This window comes from Tamandua tetradactyla, chromosome 5 (genome assembly GCF_023851605.1).
Source record: "Tamandua tetradactyla isolate mTamTet1 chromosome 5, mTamTet1.pri, whole genome shotgun sequence".
NCBI classification, from domain to species: domain Eukaryota; kingdom Metazoa; phylum Chordata; class Mammalia; order Pilosa; family Myrmecophagidae; genus Tamandua; species Tamandua tetradactyla.
In genome coordinates this window covers 97,076,792-97,099,792 of record NC_135331.1, presented here as the reverse complement: position 1 = coordinate 97,099,792, position 23,001 = coordinate 97,076,792, and the positions used below count along the sequence as shown (strand labels likewise).

The following is a 23,001-nucleotide window of genomic DNA, read 5'->3' as shown; positions in this document are numbered from 1 at the left end:
TTTTCTATTTTATTCTCCTGTTTTAAATTATTATTATTTATAGCAGTTACACCAGTATATGTTTTACTTTTTTATTGGGATTCATTCCAATTCTAATTAGTTCCACTAGAATACAAGCCTCAATTGGTCAAGAAATGTGTCTGTTGTATTCACTGCTTAATCCCCAGCTCCTAAAATAGTGCTTGGCACATTCTAGGTAAAAGGAATCAATCTGTCGATATATTTATCGGCTTATTTATCTGCTTAAGTGTCTAGAAGTGTTCATTAAATTGATTTATGTTTCTTTCTTAAAATTGCACTCTATTTATCTGATATGATTCCTTGTCTCCACCTTATCCTCTTTTGCTACCTGTATAAAATGTTCTGTTTAGTCTACCCCTTTAAGAGACACCATATCTCACTCCTGCTAAAAATAAAGGCAGGGGAGGGGGGACAGCGGTGATTTCTTCAGACTTATCTCTGTCTTTTTATTTATGATCCCTTGTAATTCCTTTCCTTTCAAGTTAATGTCTTAAAAATGCGTGTCCACCCTACCTTGGCCCATTCCCTTTAATGGATTTGTGCTATATTCATATTTCATAAATCCCCTCATCAACATACTTTTTCTTTTTTAAAAAGCATTTTTTTGTTGTTAAATATAACATATCTACAAAGAAAAGGAAAAAAAAGCAATGATTTTCAAAGTGCACTTCAATAAGTAGATTCAGAACAGATTTCAGAGTTTGTTATAGGTTACCATTTCACTATTTCAGATTTTTCCTTTTAGCTGCTCCAAAACTCTGGAGGCTAGAAGAAATATATACTTTTCTTTTTTGTGAAAAATAACATATATACTAAAATTTCAAAGTGCATCGCAACAATTAGTTGTAGAATAGATTTCAGAATTTGGTAGGGGTTACAATTCCACAATTTTAGGTTTTTATTTCTTACTGCGGGCTAAAAGAAATATCAATATAATTATTCAGCACTCATATTCATTTGTTAACCCAATCTTCTCTGTGTAACTGCACCATCATCTTTGATCTTTCTCCCACTATTTAGGGGTATTTAGGCTATGCCCATTCTAACTTTTACACAACATACTTTTTCTTGAAGCTTATCATAGTCAAATCTAAAAGTGCATACATTATTCTCATCCTGATCTTTCCCAAATGTCTAACGCTATGCAACTGGCCGTGCTTTTGGCTTCGATTTCAGTAGCAAGTGGGATATCTTTCTGAAGGAGCCCTGGGGCTGGCTAGTGTTATATCCTACCCTACAATTTATGGCCCACCTCCCTACTTCTTTTCTTCCTACAGTTCATTTAGTCACCAGCCAAGGAACAAATCCTTTCAATTTCATACTTAAGAGTTCTTGTTATTCACAGTGTTCCTTGAAAATCTTGTACCAAAACTTGAATTTTTCTGTTGTCTACAGATGCTCTAAAACACCATTTTCCATTAGTTTTGATGTGACTGGATATTCCATTTGATCTGCAGAATGATACCAAATTGAAGTTGAAGAAACTACTCCACAAGGATTCCCAGCTCAAAACCCCATTATATGCATGTTTCATTTGAGAAGTATTTTTGAGTGCCTGCTATATGCAGACATTGTTTTAGGCTCTGAGAACAGTGGGGCAAACAAAGCAGAGAACGTCCCTCCTTTCTTGGCGCATACTTTCATTTTGAGTATTTTATTGTCCAAGGGAAATTTTAAAAAGAACTTCATACATTTAATTGGGTTTTAAATCTTATTATTTTATCTTGTAATCGAGTCATTACTACTCAAAAGTAACATTTATTCTTTTATTAGTATTTGGTTAATTTAAATTTAACAGATTAAATTTCCCTGAACAATTAGTTCTGATCCCAATTTAGGTAATTCAATTACAAACCTAAAAAGCAAATCATTGTACATGCATAAGCAACAAAAAATTATAATCATCCTGCAGCAAGTCAACTTCTATTAAATATTATTATACCATTTCTAAAATTAAATCATATATTCTTATGCCTTTCAATTTAATATCACAAGTCTGAAATCAATTACGTATTTTAAATTGAAATCACAATCTTGAGTATTTCAAACTCTTTAAATAAACACAACAGAATGTCCCAATGAAATGAAAATTACTTTAAATGTATTCCACAAAAGTAATAAGAAAAGGTTTAATTTATTTCATTATCTCTATTCTTATTTATTAAAACTTTCCTGAAGTGATAAAATCACCAACACAAGGTAGTTTACCATCTTAGTACGGTTGAGATTACTAGGTTGAAAAACAAAAGCATCACTATGGTGACTCACTTGCCAGAAATTGTCCTAATTTGTGGTTTTCAAAGATGATTCCTGGTTGTGGACATGATTGAGGGGTATTAGAGTATAGCAATCTGACAGTGACTACTTTGTTGTGTTTAAGGCTTCATCAGCTTCTTCATGGAAGGGGAATTTATTTGGTACTTTCAGGGGTCCCTTTATTAGCTCCCAAGAGACCCCACTTCCTCATGCACACCTCTTTTCTCTTCTTCCCCTATCACATGCCTATTTAACTTCTTTTCTGGTCCCTCAATTTTCATTTCTTTCCAGTTCTACTTGAGCTGGAGTGGGGTGTTTTAGATTGTGGGGGTGGAGGAGAATCTGGACCTAAGAAGAGAAAGGGATGGAGGTAGGGCTTAGGGGAGGTGGGAAAAATTCTTGTCATATATACATAGACAAGAATCTAGAAGTATATACAACATGTGTTAATCTGGGTTATCTTTGTGGGATAAGGTTTTGGAGAACTTTGACTTTCTACTCTATTCCATTCTGTGTTTTTGACAAGGAGCATATACTATTCCTGTAGTCAGAGAAATAAATTAAGAAAACCAACAAAATAAAAATTAATGCAAATCAAGGGAATTAGTATAGTAATAGAGTCAGAAAAGGCTTTATGAAGATGATAGAAGTGCCTCTTGATGAAGAAATGAGACTAAGCATTTTTTTAAAAATTATCATCATTATTAGTAAATCTTCTAAACTGCATGACTATAAAGAATAGTTTTTGAAATAGAATTTGATGTCTTTCAGGCTGGTTGTGAGTGACAGTTAATATATGTGGCTTCCTATGTATATCAGCCTTTTCAGGTTGATTGATAACAGTATAATATTTGCAGTGGACTCCAATTTGGATTTTGTACTTCTCAATGGGAGAACTGGGAGAGCAGCTGTACATAAATAAATATGTAAGCACCAGCTTTTTGTATGAAGTAGTACAAGGTGCTTTCATAGGGATTTAAAGGGGGCAAAAAGGAAACTGTTACTTATCTTGGAAAACTTAATATAATTATGGGATCATCCATAATGACTTTATTGACCAGAATACTTGTATGCAACAATTTTAACATTTTACTTCTTTGGAAAGAAAATGGAAACTTCTGGATCATACATCATTTCTTTAATCTACTTAGACAATGTTGTCATCTAAATCTTCGAGTATTTTGAAGTTGCTCTATAGTTCTTTTACATGGGGCCCAATGCTGAGTGTGTTAGGCTGACAACATTCAAATAACTGAAGAGAATAAACTAAATACCGGGATTCCTTAACTCAAAAAAAAATGTAGCTATTTAAAGACTGTTTTGGATGGCTTGAAGGAAAAAAGTCTAAGATTTCTACTGCTGGAGCAAAACTTATTTGGCAAAGTTGTGTGAGCATCTTACATATCTGAAATTAGCAACCCAAGCTTCAAAGCCTCCAAGGAGATAATGACAACACAGCTAGACAGCTTATACTCTCATAGGGTACATGACCTGATTGATGGCACTCTAGATGACTGGGCAAGACCCTGTAATTAGGACTTCCCAACCAAGTACAGAATAGGCTGTGCATTCCTTATGGGCTAGCACATGAATTTTACTTAATTGTACTATATTGTACCTAGAGCAATGCTTCATAGAAGTGGCACTATAACTGTTCGTTGGAATCAATGCATGAATAAATGGAGGAATGATGGAATAAATAATAGACCTTTCTACAAGTAAGTTTTGATTGGAGATTTTGATGGCACACTTTATACTATGCATCTGAATATATGGGTATATATGATGTGGCTAGATTGTCAGACTTTAACATGGATAAATAGAAGTAATTTATTTAAAACTAAGTAAATCATATAAAATACAAGTATACTGGTTCAGATCATTGTGTAGTTTTGCTGATCAACCATGACTTGATCAGCCATTAATATGGTGAATAAGCAATTTTGACTGCCGACTAACCAGAACCAGGGGCAGTATGTGGAACTTGTCATGTTCTATAACATGCTGCTTTGCTGCCCTTAGACTTATGGCCACATTTAATGAAAAAAAAAAAAAGATTAATGAGATGAAATTCCAAATAGAGTAACAAAATAGGACATATATTTTCTCTGTATAGCACTTTCTTGGCCCAGATACTCCTTAGTAACTGTTGGGAAACTGCTGTGAAATACACAGAGAATTGGTCCTATTGTATGAGTCTTTATGGTTCAATATAACGTCCAGGTTAGAGAACCACATGTTCAAGCCACACTGGGGCCAGTTTTGGGATTTAAGTTTCAGCACAAAGGATTTACTGGAGATATTGGAAAGATTTCTTGACAGAGCTATTTAATACTGGAATGAGTTATTAGGAGCAATTGTGAATTCTCTTGGCAGTCTCTAAATACAGTTCAATTTTGTCTCTCTTCAGGATAGTTTGGGTGGGCCTACCTGAAAGCAGAAGACAAACCAGATTGGTCCTTCTAGCCCAAAGTTTGTGTGATTCATTATAACCCAAAAGAAAGCCTCACTACTTAAACAATTTAGTAGTTCTTTTCTGTGTGTTCAAGTAAGAGCCACACACTATGTTGGACTTTTAAGCTCTAGCTGGGCTGACTGCTGTGTGAAGACCTTCATTATTGAGTTTTGTTTTCATTCATTCTAAATTTATTTCCTTGGGTGAAGATATGTGTGCTTGGTCTCAACTCACAGGGAAATTATTTAATATATAACTCTGAACTAAATATGCTTTGTTAAGTAGTGGTGGAACAAAGTAAGTTCCCCCCCGCCCCCATTTATGAAACAAATTATGTCCTTTTAGAGAAGTGGGTACTTATTTCCAAGTTGACAGAATTTCAAATGCAGAATTTTCTACATTTATGTATAATTTCTTCTAAAATTTCTATATAAAGAGAATTTAGGGGAAAAAAATTTTAAAATAGAACTGAACAGATGTCATAAGGATTATGGGAAAATGCCAGAGGAGTAAGCTCCAGAAATTAGTCCCTCAACCAGAACTACTATTGACCAGGCAGGAACTGTCTGAGTCAACTACTTTGAAATTCTGGAGTCCAATAGGATGCTGTACAGCAGCCAAGGAAGAGCAGGAGGAAGAGGCTGGTAATTTATGGTAAATACCAGTTAATTACTTTCTCTGTGTGGTGTTTGCCATTGCCCATCCCCCTCTCTCACAGCTGGCAGCAGGGGTCCCGTCCCTGGCGTAGCTTGCAGGTGCCAGAGAGAGATGTAAAAATCTATTTCCCATGATCTAGGATGGGCAAGGGCTGATTTCAGACCATGGCTTCTGCTTAGCTACTTTGAATCACTGAGAGTCTGATTTTAAGGGTGGCCTTTGTACCAACCCACCTCAGACAAAGATGACAGAGGAGACAAAGACAATACACTTTCTCAGAGTTTGGGAGGACAGTTAAAGGGCTGCATTTCCTGGGCAGGTCACGGAAGTTCAGCTTTGGGGAGCTGTGGAAGCTTCTGTGCCCCTCCCTCAGCCCCTCTCCAGGGCAATTTGAAGCCAGCGGGTACTCCCTTTGTGGGTCCCTGTTTTTGTTCTGGCTGAGAAAGACTGACTTAGAAAACTTTTTTCCAGCTTCCTCCCCCTTCCCCCTCAGATATACCCTTCAATTGTAACCAAGATGTTAGGATTTAAGGGATGATTATGATTACGGAATCATTATATAAACATTCCTTTTGACTTTCTGGTATATTAGAGTAGATAGGGGGAATACCTGAAATCTCTGAACTGTAATCCAGCTGCCTTGATCTCTGATAATGATTGTATGGCCTTTATCTTGTGCCTTTGTGATTGTAAAAACCTTGTGACTGACCCTCATTTGTACCCATTGTATACAGTTTTTCTGCTTTAGAGTCTTGTGATCACTCAAGACACTAATGTTTATTAATGAAGGGTCTTGGGTTAGCCCAGAATTAAACCACCCCAAGTTCAAAGTTGTCTTGATAATCAAAGCTGGATCTAGCCAACAGCCCTGACATGCAGTAGCTTGCCTTTAACCTATGTCAGCTATACCTCATTATAATACTAAAAGTCATAGCCATCATCATATTAAGGCTGCCATTTTCTTACATATATTCTGAGACTAAGCATGTACTTGGTCTGCACATGCTCAATAATTAAATCAACTCTAATTACATCATCTGGAGCCATTGTGCTCATTACCCTAAAACCTGACATTTTTTTAGGGGGGCGGGGATGGTTGGTGCATGGTCCAGGAATTGAATCTAGGTCTCTGGCATGGAAGACAAGCATTCTACCACTGAACCCCTGTGCACGCTTCTGCCCATCTTTTTTTTTGCATGGGCAGGCACCAGGAATCGAACCCAAGTCTCCAGCATGGCAGGTGACAACTCTACCTGCTGAGCCACTGTGGCCCGCCCTTTTTTTTTTTTTTCCTGCCCATCTTTTAATACTATTTAACTATCAGGATTATTACAGTTTGGAGAGACAGATTTCTGGCCCAATAGGTCATCTGATCTCCTGCTTTGCACTTAACAATAAACTTTTTCCTCTCTTTGAGACCCCAGTGTCTCAGAAACTGGTCATTTGAGCATATCAGATAAAAGAATCCACCACCTTTGTCCAGTAACAATTTGCTACTCTGGGTGGGACCAAAAGGTCCTACGAAGCAGGGAAGTTGTCTGCCTGAGGTTCTGGGGCACTGGTAGAACAGGTAAGCACAGAAACCAAGCCTTTTGTGGCCACTAGACGTTCTTTAGTCTACAGCTTTGGCACCCAGGTTTTCTCTGTTCTGCTGGCAATCCGTACCTTTTTGGTGCCTTAAGAAGTCTCAAAGAGAGAAATCATTTCCAGTTCCAAATCCAGACATCTGACTGGGTGAGTAGATCATCAGGGTAAAAGTGGATCGGGGAGCTAATATGCTGGTTCAAGTCCCCCTGGACCTGGCTTTTGGGCCCAGTCCCAATTCCAAAATAATCCCCTTTACTCTAATCTCTACACCTTTCTGTTTCCTGGATACCATGCTGTTCAGGGTTTGAGGCCCTGACCTAAATTTGTTTGTTGAGTATACTCCTAGAAAATAAGTAATTCAACTATTAATTGATGTTAAATGAAATTAAGTAGGCCTGTTTAAGGAATAGCCAGTGTGTTACCTAGGTATAGTAAGTATTTAATGCTTGTTTAATTGTTAATTGGTGTGTTAAGTTTTTAGTGCCTGTTTAATTGTTAGTTGGTGTGTTCGGTCTAGTTATTAATTGGTATGTTCCTTAAATATAATAAGTATTAAGTGTCTGTTTAAATTTGTTAATTAGTGTCTTACTGCATTTGTATTGATCAAGTGTTCCTAATTGATTACTGATTATGGAAATTCTTGAAAGAGGGAAGCTTTGAGCTGTTTTAAAAATTGGAAAGATTTTAGAACCAGGAGAGAAATGGCCTGAGAATGGCTCTATAGAAAGATGCTACCGTTACAGTTAATGTTAAAGATATGACAGTTAAAACTGTTGTGTAAAAGGGCGGAAATGGGGCGGGTAATAGTGACTCAGTGGCAGAGTTCTCATCTGCTGTGCCAGAGACCCAGGTTTGTTTCCCAAAACAAAACAAAAAGGGCAGAAATGAATGAGCTAATGTATATTCAAACCTTTATTTGCTCCTCTCAAAAATATTTCTCTCCCGCATTCTCCACACATGTATACATGTGTGTGTTTCTGTTTCTTGTAACTTTCTATTTTGTGTCTGTCTGCCTGTTCAATGTATATTCTCATACCTCCAGATGGTAATAGCAAATTAACAGAAAAATTCTTGAAAAGCTCTATTTGAATTCCTTAAAAGTGAATAAGCACTTATATATATATATATATATAAATGAATACTCCTCCAGTAGAAAACCCTTTGGGCAGTAGGACTCAAAGTCATAGTTTTGTAAATTACTGTAAATAAACCTAGACATTAGAGAAAACCACCCCTGGAATTTCCCTATGGCAGCAGAAGCCTGCCAGATGGCTGCCTCTGGAAAAGGCAAAGTCCTTTTCCAATTGGCTAGGTCACAGCTTTATTGAAATAGATCTAATAATTGGAAATAATCAAAAGAAGGGTATAGAAACTCTCATCCCAGGACCCTCACCTAAAACTTTTAAATCCAAGTACTGCAGGTCAGGCTTCTTCTTCCTGTCCCACCCACCCTTGCCGCCAAAGCCTGAGCACTTGAAGCAGCCATGAGGAAAAGGCTGGATGCACAAAGATGGGGTAGGTGTGGCTTTGAATTCTTTTTACTGGGCTTGGAGATTAGAAATAGTAAGCATAGAAAATGGTGTGGAATAAGTCACGTTTGTTAAAATTATTTTTTTCCAGTAATACCTTTGCAGTGGTAACCATAGTAATCAGATCATTATTAAAATATGAACAGTCTTGGGATAGAACTAACTGAATAAGATCTAATTACCAAATTTCAGTAAGTAAAATGGAAGGTTCTTGAAAGCTATAAAAAAGTTTTCCTAGATTTAGACTAGGGATAAATTAAACAAATTGCAATAATTTTAGGAATCTATGAAACAGAGATTTTATAAAATCTCCAATAGAAGGAATTTTCTGGTGAATTTTTGAATTGAGAAAATGCAATTTTATTCTGCTTAGGTATGTTCTTCCTAAATTTATACAAACTTACTGATAAAATATGCTAGTATTATAAGTACAATATCAAAATTACATTTATATAATATGATAAAATGAGAATATGCTGATTCTCCAAATGTATCCTATTTAAGAAATCAGTTAAGTAAAATTTATAAATGAGATTATTTTTATAACCTTGATTACTTGGATTTCAGAGACTCTGGTTTTTTGTTATTTTGCCATTTATTACTTCAGTATGTAGAAGAATTTGAATTTGTCATGCCTTGTTAATGTCAATGAGTACATTTTTGTTAATAAGTGCAGTCATGAATAGGGAAGACCTAATTCTTAGCTTCAACGAGTTTATATTCTAGTTAGAATATATTTGAACCAGTACATTGTATAAAGCAATATTAATAAAGGAATAAAAATTCTGGAAAATTTAAAAAGTATATAAATAATAAATAACCGAAGACCTCATTGAAGAGTTGACACTTGTAAGACCTTCAAATAAGAAAATAGCATTTGAATAAATACAGCTCTGAACTAGTTTTTTAGGAAGCTGCAACTTAATTTTGTGAATTAACATATTCCTGGTATTATTTAGCACTTGGGAATAGTGTTGAGAAAAATTTGAGGTTTTTTTTTTCTGGATATAAATCCCTTAATTATTGAAAAGCTGACTATATTTCAAACTTAGGGCTCTTCTGACTTTTGAACATAGTGCTGGATTGGAATAAGAGATTTTAAGCATGTTGTAAAGAAATCATTTGTGCATTGTCAGCATAAAGAATATAAATGCCTGGCTGTATTCAAAACCAAAGCATATATTTCTTCCTTCTTCCATTACTTTGTAGTATCTCTGTATCTTCTTCCCTTCAAGGAAGAATACATGTTTAGAAAGCTTTGTGAGGGCACTGCAATGGTGGCTTAGTGGCAGAATTTTCACCTGCTATGCTGGAGACCTGGGTTTGATTCCCAGTGTCTACCCATGCAAGAAAAAAAAAAAAGCTCTGTGAATTTGTTGTCAAATTTATTTCTGATTATGTGCAGTCTGGATAAATAAAAACTATAAGTGGGATGGATGCAGGAAGTTATAAGAGGTTTGAGGAAGTGAACTTTGTTTTAGTCATTGTTGACTACAAATCCTGAATGGGTATGAAAGTGGTAGAAAGTGAATTTTGTTTATTGTAGTCATTGTTGACTATAAGCCCTGAGTGAATATGGAGAGTTGTAAAAAAGTTTATAAAAGTGAATTCTTTCTGTCATAGTCAATCCTGACCAAAAATTTAATGTCAGTTTATCAAACTGACACTGCTTTGCTCTAATTCTTCTCTAAAAGTGTATGTGGTCAGTTATAGGTCAGAATTTCATCTGCAACAAGGAGTGACTTTAAAAGAGAGGTAGGACAAATATATGAAGTATATTTTATCTGTTAACATAACTCTGGTAAGTGCATATAGGTCAAACAGGACAAGACCTCTGCTATAGTTTGTCACTTTAAGACAACTGTCAAATGGTTTTTATTTCTGAAAGCAGCTTCATTTTAAAATGCTTATACGAAAGGCTTAGACTGCAAGCTCTTACAGCAATCACATATACTCTCGAGCTTTAACTGTTATTTCTAAATTCTGAAAAGCCTTGCACTTTAAGTATATTTGTGACACCTGAGAGTCAGAGTTAGTTATCCAGCTCTGAAAATAAACATTACTCCAGACATCAACTGTTAAAAAATGGAAAAAGAGATCAGACTCTGATTGGAGATATGACTGAAACTGATCTGGTTAAAACTAAGGTAAATCAAAATACAGAGTAAAAATTAATGTTGTCTATATTTTGAAACTATAACTTTTGTATGAGACCGAAAGAAGAGATGCCTATTTTGTCCAAAATTCAAATTTTCTGTAGCACACTAACTAATTTAACTTGTCAGATCAGTTTATTCAAATAACCTAATTCAGCTTAATTTAACTTGAAACCTAAAATAAGCAATAAAATCTTAACATTATGTACAATTTAATGTTATACTCTGATGTATTTAAGAATACTTGGGGCAGGGCGGGCCGCGGTGGCTCAGCGGGCAAAGTGCTTGCCTGCTATGCCGGAGGACCTCGGTTCGATTCCCGGCCCCAGCCCATGTAACAAAAACAAAAAAACAAAATACAATAAAACAAGAAAATGTTTAAAGATGTTTCCCTTTCTTCCTTCCTTCCTTCCTTCTATCCTTCCTTCCTTCTCTCTGTCTTTCCTTTAAAAAAAAAAAAAAGAATACTTGGGGCAGAAAATGAAGGTGTATTTTCAAAGTCTCTTAAGGGACTGGAGAAAGAATAGAACTATTAAACTTCCCTACTTAGGGAATTCCTGATATTCTGTTAAGCAACAATGACTCTCAAATTAATTAGCCAAGCCCTCAATCTTAAAGTTTGCCCTTATGAAGCTTATTTCTGAAATGGCAAAGCTGAGTCTACTTATAACTAATGCCTAAGAGTCATCTCCAGAGAACTTCTTTTGTTACTCAAATGTGGTCTCTCTCTCTCTAAGGCAAACTCTGTTCTTCCCTCTACGTGGGACATAACATCCAAGGGTGCAAATCTCCCTGGAAATGTGGAGCATGACTCTCAGGGATAAGTTTGGCCCTGACAATGTGGGACATAACTCCTAGAGATGAGCCTGGCCCTGTCACCCTGGGATTGGTTGATCAAAAAGAGGGAAAAGAAATAGAGTTTCAATGGCTAAAATATTTCATATTGAGTTGAGAAATAATTCTGGATGTTATTTTTATGCAAGTTTCCAGCCAGATATTGTAAACTGCCACAGTATGGCAAGCCCCAACCAGCAGTGTTCCTGGCAACCCTAAAAATTACCCTGGGCTCTAAAAAAGTTTTACTTATTAAGTTTGTTTTCAGAGACTTAAAGCCTCCGGATTGTTCCTATGCCAGATAAGCCCTTAAACCTAGAAATATTAGTTTCTCCAAGAATAACAACCAGTTTCATCCCTCCACCCCATGATGTCAGTGCCCCTTTACAGGGAAAAATTAGAAGAGTCCACCCAGAAAGCCCTAAAGAATGAGAGAAAATTATCAAATGATTGGGAGGAGTTATAACCAAGAAGTTAGGATTTAAGGGATGATTATGATTACTGAATCATTATATATATATTCCTTTTTACTTTCTGAGGTATTTGCCTAGACAAAGGGAAATACCTGAAATCTCTGAACTGTAATTCAGTTGCCTTGATCTCTGATAATGATGGTATAGCCTTTATCTTGTGCCCTTGATTGTAAAACCTTGTGACTGACCCTCATTTGTAGCATTTTATCCAGTTTCCTGACTTAGGAAGAATACACATTTTTAGGAAAAAATATATATGATCACTAAAGACAGCCCCTATTATATATTTATTTATTTTTGATAACCAAAACATTTTTAATTGACACTTCACAACAGTTATTCAAAGAATAGTACAATTAGCTTTGCTCTGTATTAGTGAACAATGAACCACTTACTAATGTTCTAAAAATCTTTAATTTTGTGTACCAGGTTCATGAAGAATATCTTATAAGAACAAGCATAGTGAAAACTTTTAAAGAACTTATTGTATGAGTATATGTATGAAGGCTATAATTTTTTAAATTTAAGCATCTTATGATATATAAGGCAAGAACAAGGAAGGATGATATTTATTTTTTAATAGTATTACTTAGTTACATATTTAATATTTATTAATATTTATCAAATCTATAAGAGCCACAGTTTAATGTACTGCTCTTGGTTACTTTGATTTTTTCAATTTAGAGATAACATAAAAATCAAAACCTCTGAACTTACAGTTTTCAACTTGAAAGAATCAAAGAATGGTTACAATTTAAAATAGTATCAATAAAGCAATTGTTCTTATGAGTATTAATGGATGATACTGAAACAGGATAAAATATAAATATCTTATTTGTTCTAATTTGAAGTTTCCAGTGAAATCAATTACAAATATTTATTCGGAAAGATGCAACTATGAAGGTTGCACATTTGAATATTGATAATGACTATTCAAAATTAAATTTATGGAATACCTAGAAAATGGGTTTAATCAGAACCTGCAAGGAGATGTATAATTTTCAATAACAGTGATATTTTAAAGACTCAGAAGGCCACTGTTTTAATATAAACTAGCTTTAGCATCATCTTCCTTTAGTGTTTTCAGTTGTCACATGTCCAGAAACTAAGTAATAAAATAATTTCAAATAATCACTTATACTATTTAGGCAAAAATTCTCATATATCAGCACTTTTAATATTGTGTACATCAAATTATAGTAGAAAGACAACTATAAACAAGTTGTAATCACTATTTTCATTAACAGCACAACCATAGTACAGTAAACCAAGTTTATATTCAACCATAAGTGTGGTTCTCTCATTACTTCACTTTGTGATGGATTATTAAGAATACCTTCAAATCCAATAGTTTCATCATTACCTCTCAAAATATCTAATGAAAAGTTTGAGCTCGAAAGAAATGGAAGCTGCTGAGCCTGCTGCACTGCCTTGAATTCCATCTGTAATTTTAGCACAACAAACAGACTCTAGATGTTTCTCAGTGTGGAAAAACTCATTTTATCTTGGTTGAGCTGGAAATTCTTTTCTGATAATTCAAGAGTACGGCTAGGCAAAAGTTCATTTTTCACGCAAGGAAATCTTTTCCAAAGAAGATCTTGACTTTCAAAGAGATCACTTGCTGAAAGTTCCATAACTGAAATACTGTCCTTTAGCTGAGAGCAAGTCCTCTGGCATTCATCTTCAGCCTGCTGGCCGCACTGCCTCTCAGCCAGCCCACCACTCACTTCTGTTTTCTCCCTAATGTTTATTAATGAAGGTCTTGGGTCAGCGCAGAACTAAACCACCCCAAAGTTCAAAGTTATCTTGATTACTGAAGCTGGATCTAACCAAAATGGGCCTGACATCACAATAGCTTAGATCTTAACATATAAGTTACCTATACCTCATTATAATACTAAAAAGCACACCCATCACCATAGTAAGGCCTTCATTTTCTTACATATGTTCCATGACTAAGCATGTAATAAATATATGCATGCTCAATAATTAGATCACCTCTAATTACATCAACTGGAGCCATTGTCCTCGTTATCCTAAAACCTGCCCATCTTTTAATACTATAAAACTATTGGAATTACTACAGTTTGGGGAGACAGATTTTTGGGCTGATAGGCCATCTGCACTCCTGCTTTGCACTTAGCAATAAACTTTTTCTCTCTTTGAAACCCCATTGTCTCAGGAACTGGTCATTTGAGTGCAACAAGCAAAAGAATCTACCACCTTTGTCTGGTAACAAGATCAAAAGCAGCCTGGGATGAGGAAAGCAGTTTAATAAACAATTGAGGCAGATAGCCTGGGGCAAAGGCTTACCTGCTTTAAGTTCTGCAGTAAAACACCTGGGAGAGAACAGAAGGTTTGTTTCCTGGAAAGTAGAAGTCGTATTCAAACTCCTATAAAGATGATAACTCCTAAGGCCTCTAGCCATCACAAACCCAGGACAAGACACAGGCCCAGAAAGTTCAGGAATGCACTTTGCATTCATCTTGGATGGACTTCTGTCAGGAAGAAAATATTTTTCATATCACTAGCTGGTTACAAACTCAAGAAACGGATGTCTTAGGAATTAAAAGCATTGACATTTTAAAATATTAAAATTTACACTGAACAACCAATGATTACAAGACAAAAAAAGAAACAGGAAATAACGGCCCATTCAAAGGAAGAGGATAAAAATCCAGAAAACATCAACAAAGAAGACCAGACTGTGGACATGTAAAAGGGAATTTTATAAAGCTTAACAGTAGCTAATTTTTCCTGCTTAATTTAGCTATTTACATATATTTTAGCTTCTGAAATATCCAGCAAAAGCATTTGTGTCATTTTATATTCACGGCTATGCATTTAGTGTGAGTTAAGAATTATAAAGAAAAGAATTATGAGCCCCATCAGGCTGAAGATAAACAATCCTGGCGCCAAGGTTACTTGTTGTAAAACTGTTAAGAAATGCTTATTGTAAAACTGTTCTTATCTGCTTTTTTGCAAAACAGCACCTGTGACCCATGCTCAACCCCCACCCCCCTCATCTTACCCTTTAAAAAGCTTTTGCAGACTTAAGTTCGGGGCTCTCTGTTCCTGCGTGTTCAGCGAGCCCCACACATGTGTGGAAAATAAACCCCTTGCGTGTTGCATGAGAGAAGTCTCTTGGAGTCCTCCTTTGCGTGGCAAAATTCTCAAATTCTTACAGACATACCAGTCAAAGACTTAAGAAATGATCTTCAATATGTTCACGGAGATGAAGGAAGATACAGAGAAAGAACTGAAGGAAATCAGTAAGATAATGAATGAACAATATGAGAATCTCAGTAAAGAAATAGAAATTTTAAAAAGGAACCAAACAGGAATTCTGGAGCTGAAGACCACACAACTGAAATGAAGAATTCCCAGGAGAGTTTTAACAGCAAATTGGAGCTGGTAGAAGAAAGAATCAGTGAACTCAAAGACAAGACCATTGAAATGAGTCAGGCTGTGAAGCAGCAAGAAAAAGAATTAGAAAAAGCAAAATTAAGACCTCTGGGACACCATCAAGTATTCTAATATATGCATTATGGGGGTCCCAGAGTGAGAAGGAGAGAAAGAAGGTATATTCAAAGAAATGATGATAGAAACTTCCTAAACTTGGCAAAAGACATGAATATGCATATCCAGAAAGCCCAGTGAATACCAAATAGGATAATATTGAAAAGAAATATGCCCAGACTCGTGGTGGTCAAACTGTCAGATGCAAAGGACAAGGAGAAAATGCTGAAAGCTGCAAGAGAAAAGCAATGTGTTACATACAAGGGAGCCCCAATTAGATTAAGATCTAATTCCTCATCAGAAATCATAGAGGTAAGAAGGCAGTGGTTTGAAATACTTGAAGTGCCAAAAGAAAACAATTGCTGGGGAGTGTGCAAGGGTAGTTCAGTGGTAGAATTCATGCCTGCCATGCAGGAGACCCAGGTTCGATTCCTGGTCCATGCACTTCCCAGAAAACAAACAAACAAACAAAAATCAAACAAAAATTCCACAACTGGTGCTGCAATAATAGGATACTCACAAGGAAAAATAATGAAATGTGACTCCACCATACAGCATACAAAAAAAAATTGCCAACCAAGAATTTTATACCTGGCAAGATTTTCTTTCAAAAATGAGGGAGAGATTAAGACATTCCCAGATGAACAAAAACTGAAGGAGCTCATCATCACTAGACCTACCCTGCAAGCAATGCTACTGAAAGTTCTTCAGACTGAAAGAAAACTAGACCGTGGCTCAAATCAGCACAAAGAATTAAAATCCTCTGTAAAGGTTTGGGTAGTTACAAATGCCAATACTATTGTATTGAAAAAATGTTGCAAGATTGTTAGGTATTTTTTTTTTTTTTTTGCTTTTTCAATCATTACAGAATTTTCAAGATACCTTAAGAGATGATGTCCTTCTTTTATTTTAGTAACAGGTATTTTCTGTAATTTTTTTTACTAAAAAGTCTTTGAAATGCATAACAACTTTTTAAGGTAGTATAGATAGTTTTTAAATGGAGTGTGAATATTCAACTTTAATCCACTTATATATTTTAACAAAATAGCACCAATTCCAGCTCTTCCTGTGTGTATATTCATTATATATATGAAAACAGATCATATTAGTTTATAGTCCTTTTAAAATAAAAGCATTATCCTAAACAAAATAAACTTTTTTTTTCTTTTGTGTTCCAGCATAGTGTTAAGTATTTAAATTTAACACATATAGCATATGTATAAAGAGGGAAAGTTAAAGTTGTTATGAGGTCCATAACTTTGCAATTTCCTGTTTGTTTAAATTTGAAACCCTACTATTGTGACAAGCCTGCTAGACAGATGCTAAAATGTCAAAATGGAACCAATCAGAAACTAAGAATGTTCCATAAAATGATTATAGAGCTTAGGTATTTTGTTGAGATCACTTTTTTGTTTTCTAACAAAGCTAACATAACAGATTTGTCTTTAATATGTGAGACAAATGTTCATATTTACCAAAGACCATCTTTTAGTCTTATTTAAGTACAGGTTGCCCTTACTTTATATACTGCTGAATAACTGCAAAACAAATATTTGTTTATTTGTTCACTTATCCTAATTGAATTTTTATTGGTTTGGAAATGCAAATTTTTAAAAATTTGCTATAAGACCTTAATGATTGTAACTTTCAATTTAGGGAGAAATAGTCATGTAGTCATATCCACAGTATTTGTTAAAATAAAGGATAAAATTAACCCTATTCTGTCCTTGGGAATTTAGCTATGTGGTCATACTGGGTGTGTTAGTTTACATGCTGCGGGAATGCAATATACCAGAACTGGAACAGGTTTTATAAAGGGGAATTTAATAAGTTACAAGTTTACAGTTTAAGGAATTAAAAGTGTCCAAATTAAGGCACCAACAAGAGGTTACCTTCACTCAAGAAAGGCTGATGGGTCAGGAACACCTCTGTCATGTAGCTGGCATCTGCTGGTCCCATATTCCTGGGCTCCATAGCATTCAGTCTCAGTTCCTGTGGGTGTTCCTCATTTTGCTTCTCCAGGGCTGGCTTTCATCTCTTGACTTCCCTTGGCTCTCTCCAGGTTCTGGCTTGCTTAACATCTCATGGCAATGTCTGCTAGGCTCCAAGTATCCCCGAACATCCGTGTCTCTGTCCTCCACCTGTCTGCATCTGTGTCAGCTCTCCTGTGAAGTTTCTGTTAGCTCTGAGGCATCTGTCATTTCTCTCGTATCTGAGGTCTCTCCAAAACGTTTCCCCCTTCAAAGGATTCCAGGAAATTAATCAAAACCCACCATGAATGGGCAGAGTAAGATCTCCATTCTAATCAAAAGTTTTCACCCACAATTGGGTGTGTCACATCTCCATGGTAATAATCTAATCAAAGTTTCCACTCTACATTATTGAATCAGGATTATGAGAAATGACTGCTCCCACAAGATTGGATCAGGATTAAAACATGGCTTTTTGGGGGTACATAATACCTTCAAGCCAGCACATTGGCTATGCTATTATTTTAAATAATGAGAAGAATTCTATATGGCTCTAAGCTACCCAAAAGTAAAGGCAATGACTGATTAATTAAACCTCCCTGCCTGATCCCTCTTTCCAAACTTCCCTTCCTTCATTCCGCACATTATATATTGAATGCCTATAGACTTCCAGTTACCCTGCCCAAGGCTTAAGAGATACTAAAATGGAGTTACATACTAGTTTCCTAGAGATGGTTAAGAAAGAATCTCCATTTCTAGGAGATCATAGTCCTTTGGGTCAAACAAACAAGAAAATTAATCACTTAGTCAGTCATTGGAAGGTGTAATGGGTGGAAGAGGAACACAGAAGAAAAGCCCCAGTCTTTCTTGGGTTGGTGGTGGGAAGGTAAGAGTGATGGTGAGAAAGTGGTCAGAAAGAACTTTAAAAAACAGATGGCAATGGAATTGTGTCTGAGACTTGAAGATGCAGGTCTTATGTAAGCAAATAAATGTAAGGAAAAAAGATATTGGCTGAGGCTGAGGGCTGGAGGGGCAGGTTTGTGGTGACAGGATGACCTGGCATTCCATACAGAGAGAAAACTTGAATTCAAATAAGGATGAATACATGAGAATATTATTGGGAACTGTAGATGATTCAAAATGGCTAGCAAAAGGATATTGTGGTAATAATGGTAAATAACATGTGAAAAGTATTCCAAGTTATGAAAGATCTCATATGTCCTGCAGAGGAAGTTAGCTTTTATCCTAAAAGCAATGGGAAGTTTCCAAACAATTTAAATCAGAGTGGTTGATAGGTTAGATGTTTTTTAGAAAAATCATTCTAGTGGCAGTATAGATAGAGGATGAAATGGAGGCATGCAAGATTATTTAGGATGGTATTATACTCATTATCAGAGGCAAAGGCTGTTTGGGGTCTTAAGAGTTAGCACAAATGAACGAAATGGGCCAAATTCAGAAGCTGGAGAACTTGGACCTAGGGCCTATGTAAATAAAAGAAGCAATCACCACTTGGCTCCAGCCAGTTGTTGTCATTTGGGGAGGCAAAGACATCACACCACACACATATACACACCACGTTGCACATTCATTATTTGCTTTTGGCTCACAGATGGTATCAAATGTTTTTGAAAACATGAATGGATCAACACTATGCTGACCAAATAAAATAAATCTTTGGGCTAGATACAACATAAGCCTGTATCGCTAAAGTGTGTATTCTTTTGAACATTGACATTTGAAAAATGAGTTCTGTGGACAAATAAATTAGAAGCAATTGGTTCTTGACCAAACTGATTTTTAAATTCATAGCAAAAATTTGCAAGAATAGCCAAGACAATTTTGAAAAAGAAAAAAATAGGAAGACTTGCCTGCTAGATAACAAATCCTTTTAAATCTATAATAATTAAAATATTGTGGTATTGGCACAGGAATGGACAAATAAATTAATAAAACAGAATAAGTAGCTCAGAAATAAACTCGTGTATATGAGAATTTAATATATGATAAAAGTGACATTTCAAATGAGTGAAAGAAGTAGGGATCATTTAATGAATGGCATTGGAGACATTAACTATTGATTAAGGAAAAAAACAAAGTTATATATTGACTCATGCCACTAACAACAAATAAATATCAGATTAATTAAATAACTGATATCACAAAATAAAACAATAAATTTTAGAGAGCTGACAAAAACATGTTTATGATATTGGAGGAGGGAAAGCCCTTCTAAAGAAGACATAAAAAACAAAAAACATGAAAAAAAAAGACAACAAATTTGACTTGAACAAAATTTGAAAAAATTCAGACAACAAAGGCTTCCATAAACAAAATTAAAAGGTAAGCTACTGCATGGGAGAAAAAATGCAAATATATGACAAAGGATTCATATGCATAACACATAAATAATTACTCCCAATCAATAAAAAAGAAACAATCCATTTGAAAGTTAGTCAAAGGACATGAACAGCCAGTTCTCTAAAGAAGAAATACAGCTGGCCAATAAACATGAATGTAAGCTTGATAACACAAGCAGTCAGATAAATGAAAATTTAAAATTTGGGATAACATTTCCCCCCATTAAATTGGCAAAATAAAAATTCAGTAATATCAAGAGTTAAAGAGGGCATGGGAAAACAGGAAGTGTTACATACAGGCACTTTAAGGATATCATTGTCAATTTCTGTCAAAATAGAAAATATGTCTACTCCAGATCCAGCCATTCCATTTTAAAGCATCTATTGTAGAGAAATGGTAAACGCTATTATTGTTCCTTCCAACCCTTATTGCAATGGTGTTACCATAACAAGGCCACAGATTCTTTTGCCTGACATACTCAATCACCAATTCCTGAGCCACCAGGGTTTCAAAGAGAGAAAGAGTTTATTACTAGGTGCGTAGTAGGAGAGCAGAAGGCCTAGTGGCCCAAAATCTGTCTCCCCGAACTGCAGTAATTCTGATAGTTTTATTAGAGAAGGAAATGGGCAGGGTTTAGGACAATGAGCATAAGAGCTCCAGATGATGTAATTAGAGGTGATTTAACTATTGAGGGTGCACAGATTGATTACATCTTAGTCATAGAACATATGTAACAAAATGGCAGAATGAGGTATAGACTTGTATGTTAAATTCCAAGCTACCGCGCATGTCAGATGGGCTCAATTTGTTTAGATCCAGACTTGGTTATCAAGATAACCTAGAACTTGGATGGGTTAGTTCTGGGCAGACCCAACACCCTTCATTAATAAACATTAGATCCTGTTTTTAGTTATTACGAGACTCTAAAGTTGAACAACTGGATAAATGGGTACAAATGAAGGTTAGTCACAAGGATTTTACAATCACATGGCACAAGATAAGGACTATACAATCATTATCAGAAATCAAGGCAGCTAGATTTCAGTTAGAGATTTCAGGTATTTCCCTATGTCTATTCTAATATACTTAGAAAGTAGAAGGAAATATCTATATACCGATTTAATAATCATAATCATTTATTAATTCCTAACCTCACAATTACAATGGCAAAAAATTGGAAAGAATCCAGTTTTTCAGCTGGAGGGACACACTTAAACTGTACATTTTTACTATGAAATACTAAATAGTCTTAAGAGTATAAAAGAATGAGGTGGATCTATTGATGTGATAAGACATATTGTTTAGTGAACAAATAAATTGCTTAAAAATGTATACAGTATTATACCAGCTATTTTAAAAGGGAAGAAAAATGAAACAATGCTATATGTAAAAAAGCCACAAGTGTTCATACACTTATTTACTTGTATAATTAAAAATAAATGAAAACATTTCAAATATGAAAGAAACTTGGGTCTGCTTATTCTCTAAAGAGAATGCAATCAATTGAAAGAAATAAAAAATTCAAGAGAGGAGTTAATTGATGGAGAACGGTCCCCAGGAAGGTAGGAGAAAATGCAATCTAGAACTCAGTTGAAAGAGATTAGCTTTGGATAGGAAGAGGACAGATTCTTTAGACAAGAGAGAAAGAGAGGATGGGGCTAAAGGATATAAATTTATATGTGGGGGTTGGAATTGGAGAGAAATTGAGGAATTTCCTTATTAACTCTGTTTTCACATTGGAAAAATGGCTTGAAGGAAATAGTAGAGACTCCCCACCATCCTTGGGTCTTTTTCTCACTGTGGTTGTAAGTAAATGTGTAAGTAAATGTGGCTGACTAGTTTCTTCACATCTCATATGTTTACCTCAAACATATGAGATGTTATTAATATCTCAGGCCTATAGGGCCCATTTCCCTTTTCATCTTTGCAATGAATAACTTGTTAGTTCTATTACATGTGCCTTGAGTAACCCTGCAATGTGCCATGAAAACAGTAGGATTGTCATAATGGGCCATACAATGAACCAGTTGCTATTGTTTGAAAGGACCTGAGGCATTGCTTTCAAATGGCTTGCCTTAATTATGGTGTTTCGCATCTTTACTCAAGAATTTTCTACTTCCTGTGTATTCAGAGACCCAAGTTCCCAGCTTTTATACCCAGAGAAGTCTATGCAACTACACCCCACTACCACCACCACCAGCAGCATTCTATGACATTTCTTTTATTGCAGCCTCACAAAGCCCTGTCTTTTCCTTTGAGCAGTCAGCTAACTGTGAAGTTAGGGAGAAATGGAGCAGAACAGTTCTGCCCTTTTCCTCTCCTTTGAATTTTAAGAGCCTTCCAGCAGCCTGACCTCATCTTTTGTGTAAAATATATTTAGCCACTTATTATAAATTGTAGTGCCTTTGTGGTCCTTCAGTTCCAGAAAAGAAATGAAAAGCTTTTAGATGTCAAGCATCCAAGGAAATTGAGGAAAATATCTGAGTCTGTACTTCTGCTCAAAATCTTCTGACTTTCCTAGAGGCTATCCCTCAAGTCACTGAAGCTTTCTTTCTTTGATATCTGCTTTCAGGAGGGAAACACAGTTTAGCCAGTTTTCTGTTTTCTATGCTAGTAACCCTATTCTTAACATGTTGACAATGATGGGACATCCTTGCTTCTCTCTCAGTGGGTTTCACAGATTTTTTGTAGTTGTTAATTTTCTTTCTTACTTTTAACCATCCTTGTTAGTGGTATGTATAAAACAATATTTGTAGGATTTTACTGTATAATGGATGAAAAGCAAGGTACTCCAGAAGAAATTATTGTAAATCTGTACCATGTTCATACCTGTAAAATGCTCATTACCTGCAGTGTCAGCAATAAGGGTGTATTTTTAAAATGAGAATAAATAGAAAGTATTGGGATGGGTAATTTAATTTTACAATTTAATCTAATACTGTTATTTATTCTGATTAGCCCTCACATTTTAAAAAATGAAGCAAGTAAACCTAATCTCCAAGATTTTTACATTATTTCTTTCTATGAACTATGGGGGAGAGTGGCTTTGAGATAATTATTTAACTGGACAGGATTTTAATGAACACACTGGATTATCAGGCTTAAAAAAAACCTTTCAGGTTTGTTTCATAGCTTAATTATTTGGTAGAAAAAGTATTATATTTGGAATCAGTACTCTTATCCTTA

At 35.4% G+C, this 23,001-nt stretch overlaps 1 protein-coding gene and 1 pseudogene across 6 annotated transcripts in view; one reads left to right on the top strand and one right to left on the bottom strand.

Annotated features, from left to right (window-relative positions):
• The window catches only part of KIF6 (kinesin family member 6), a 454,503-nt gene that overhangs the window by 87,876 nt on the left and 343,626 nt on the right, over positions 1-23,001 (top strand). The window lies entirely within an intron of this gene.
• Positions 13,163-13,749, bottom strand: LOC143682226 (proteasome maturation protein pseudogene; annotated as a pseudogene).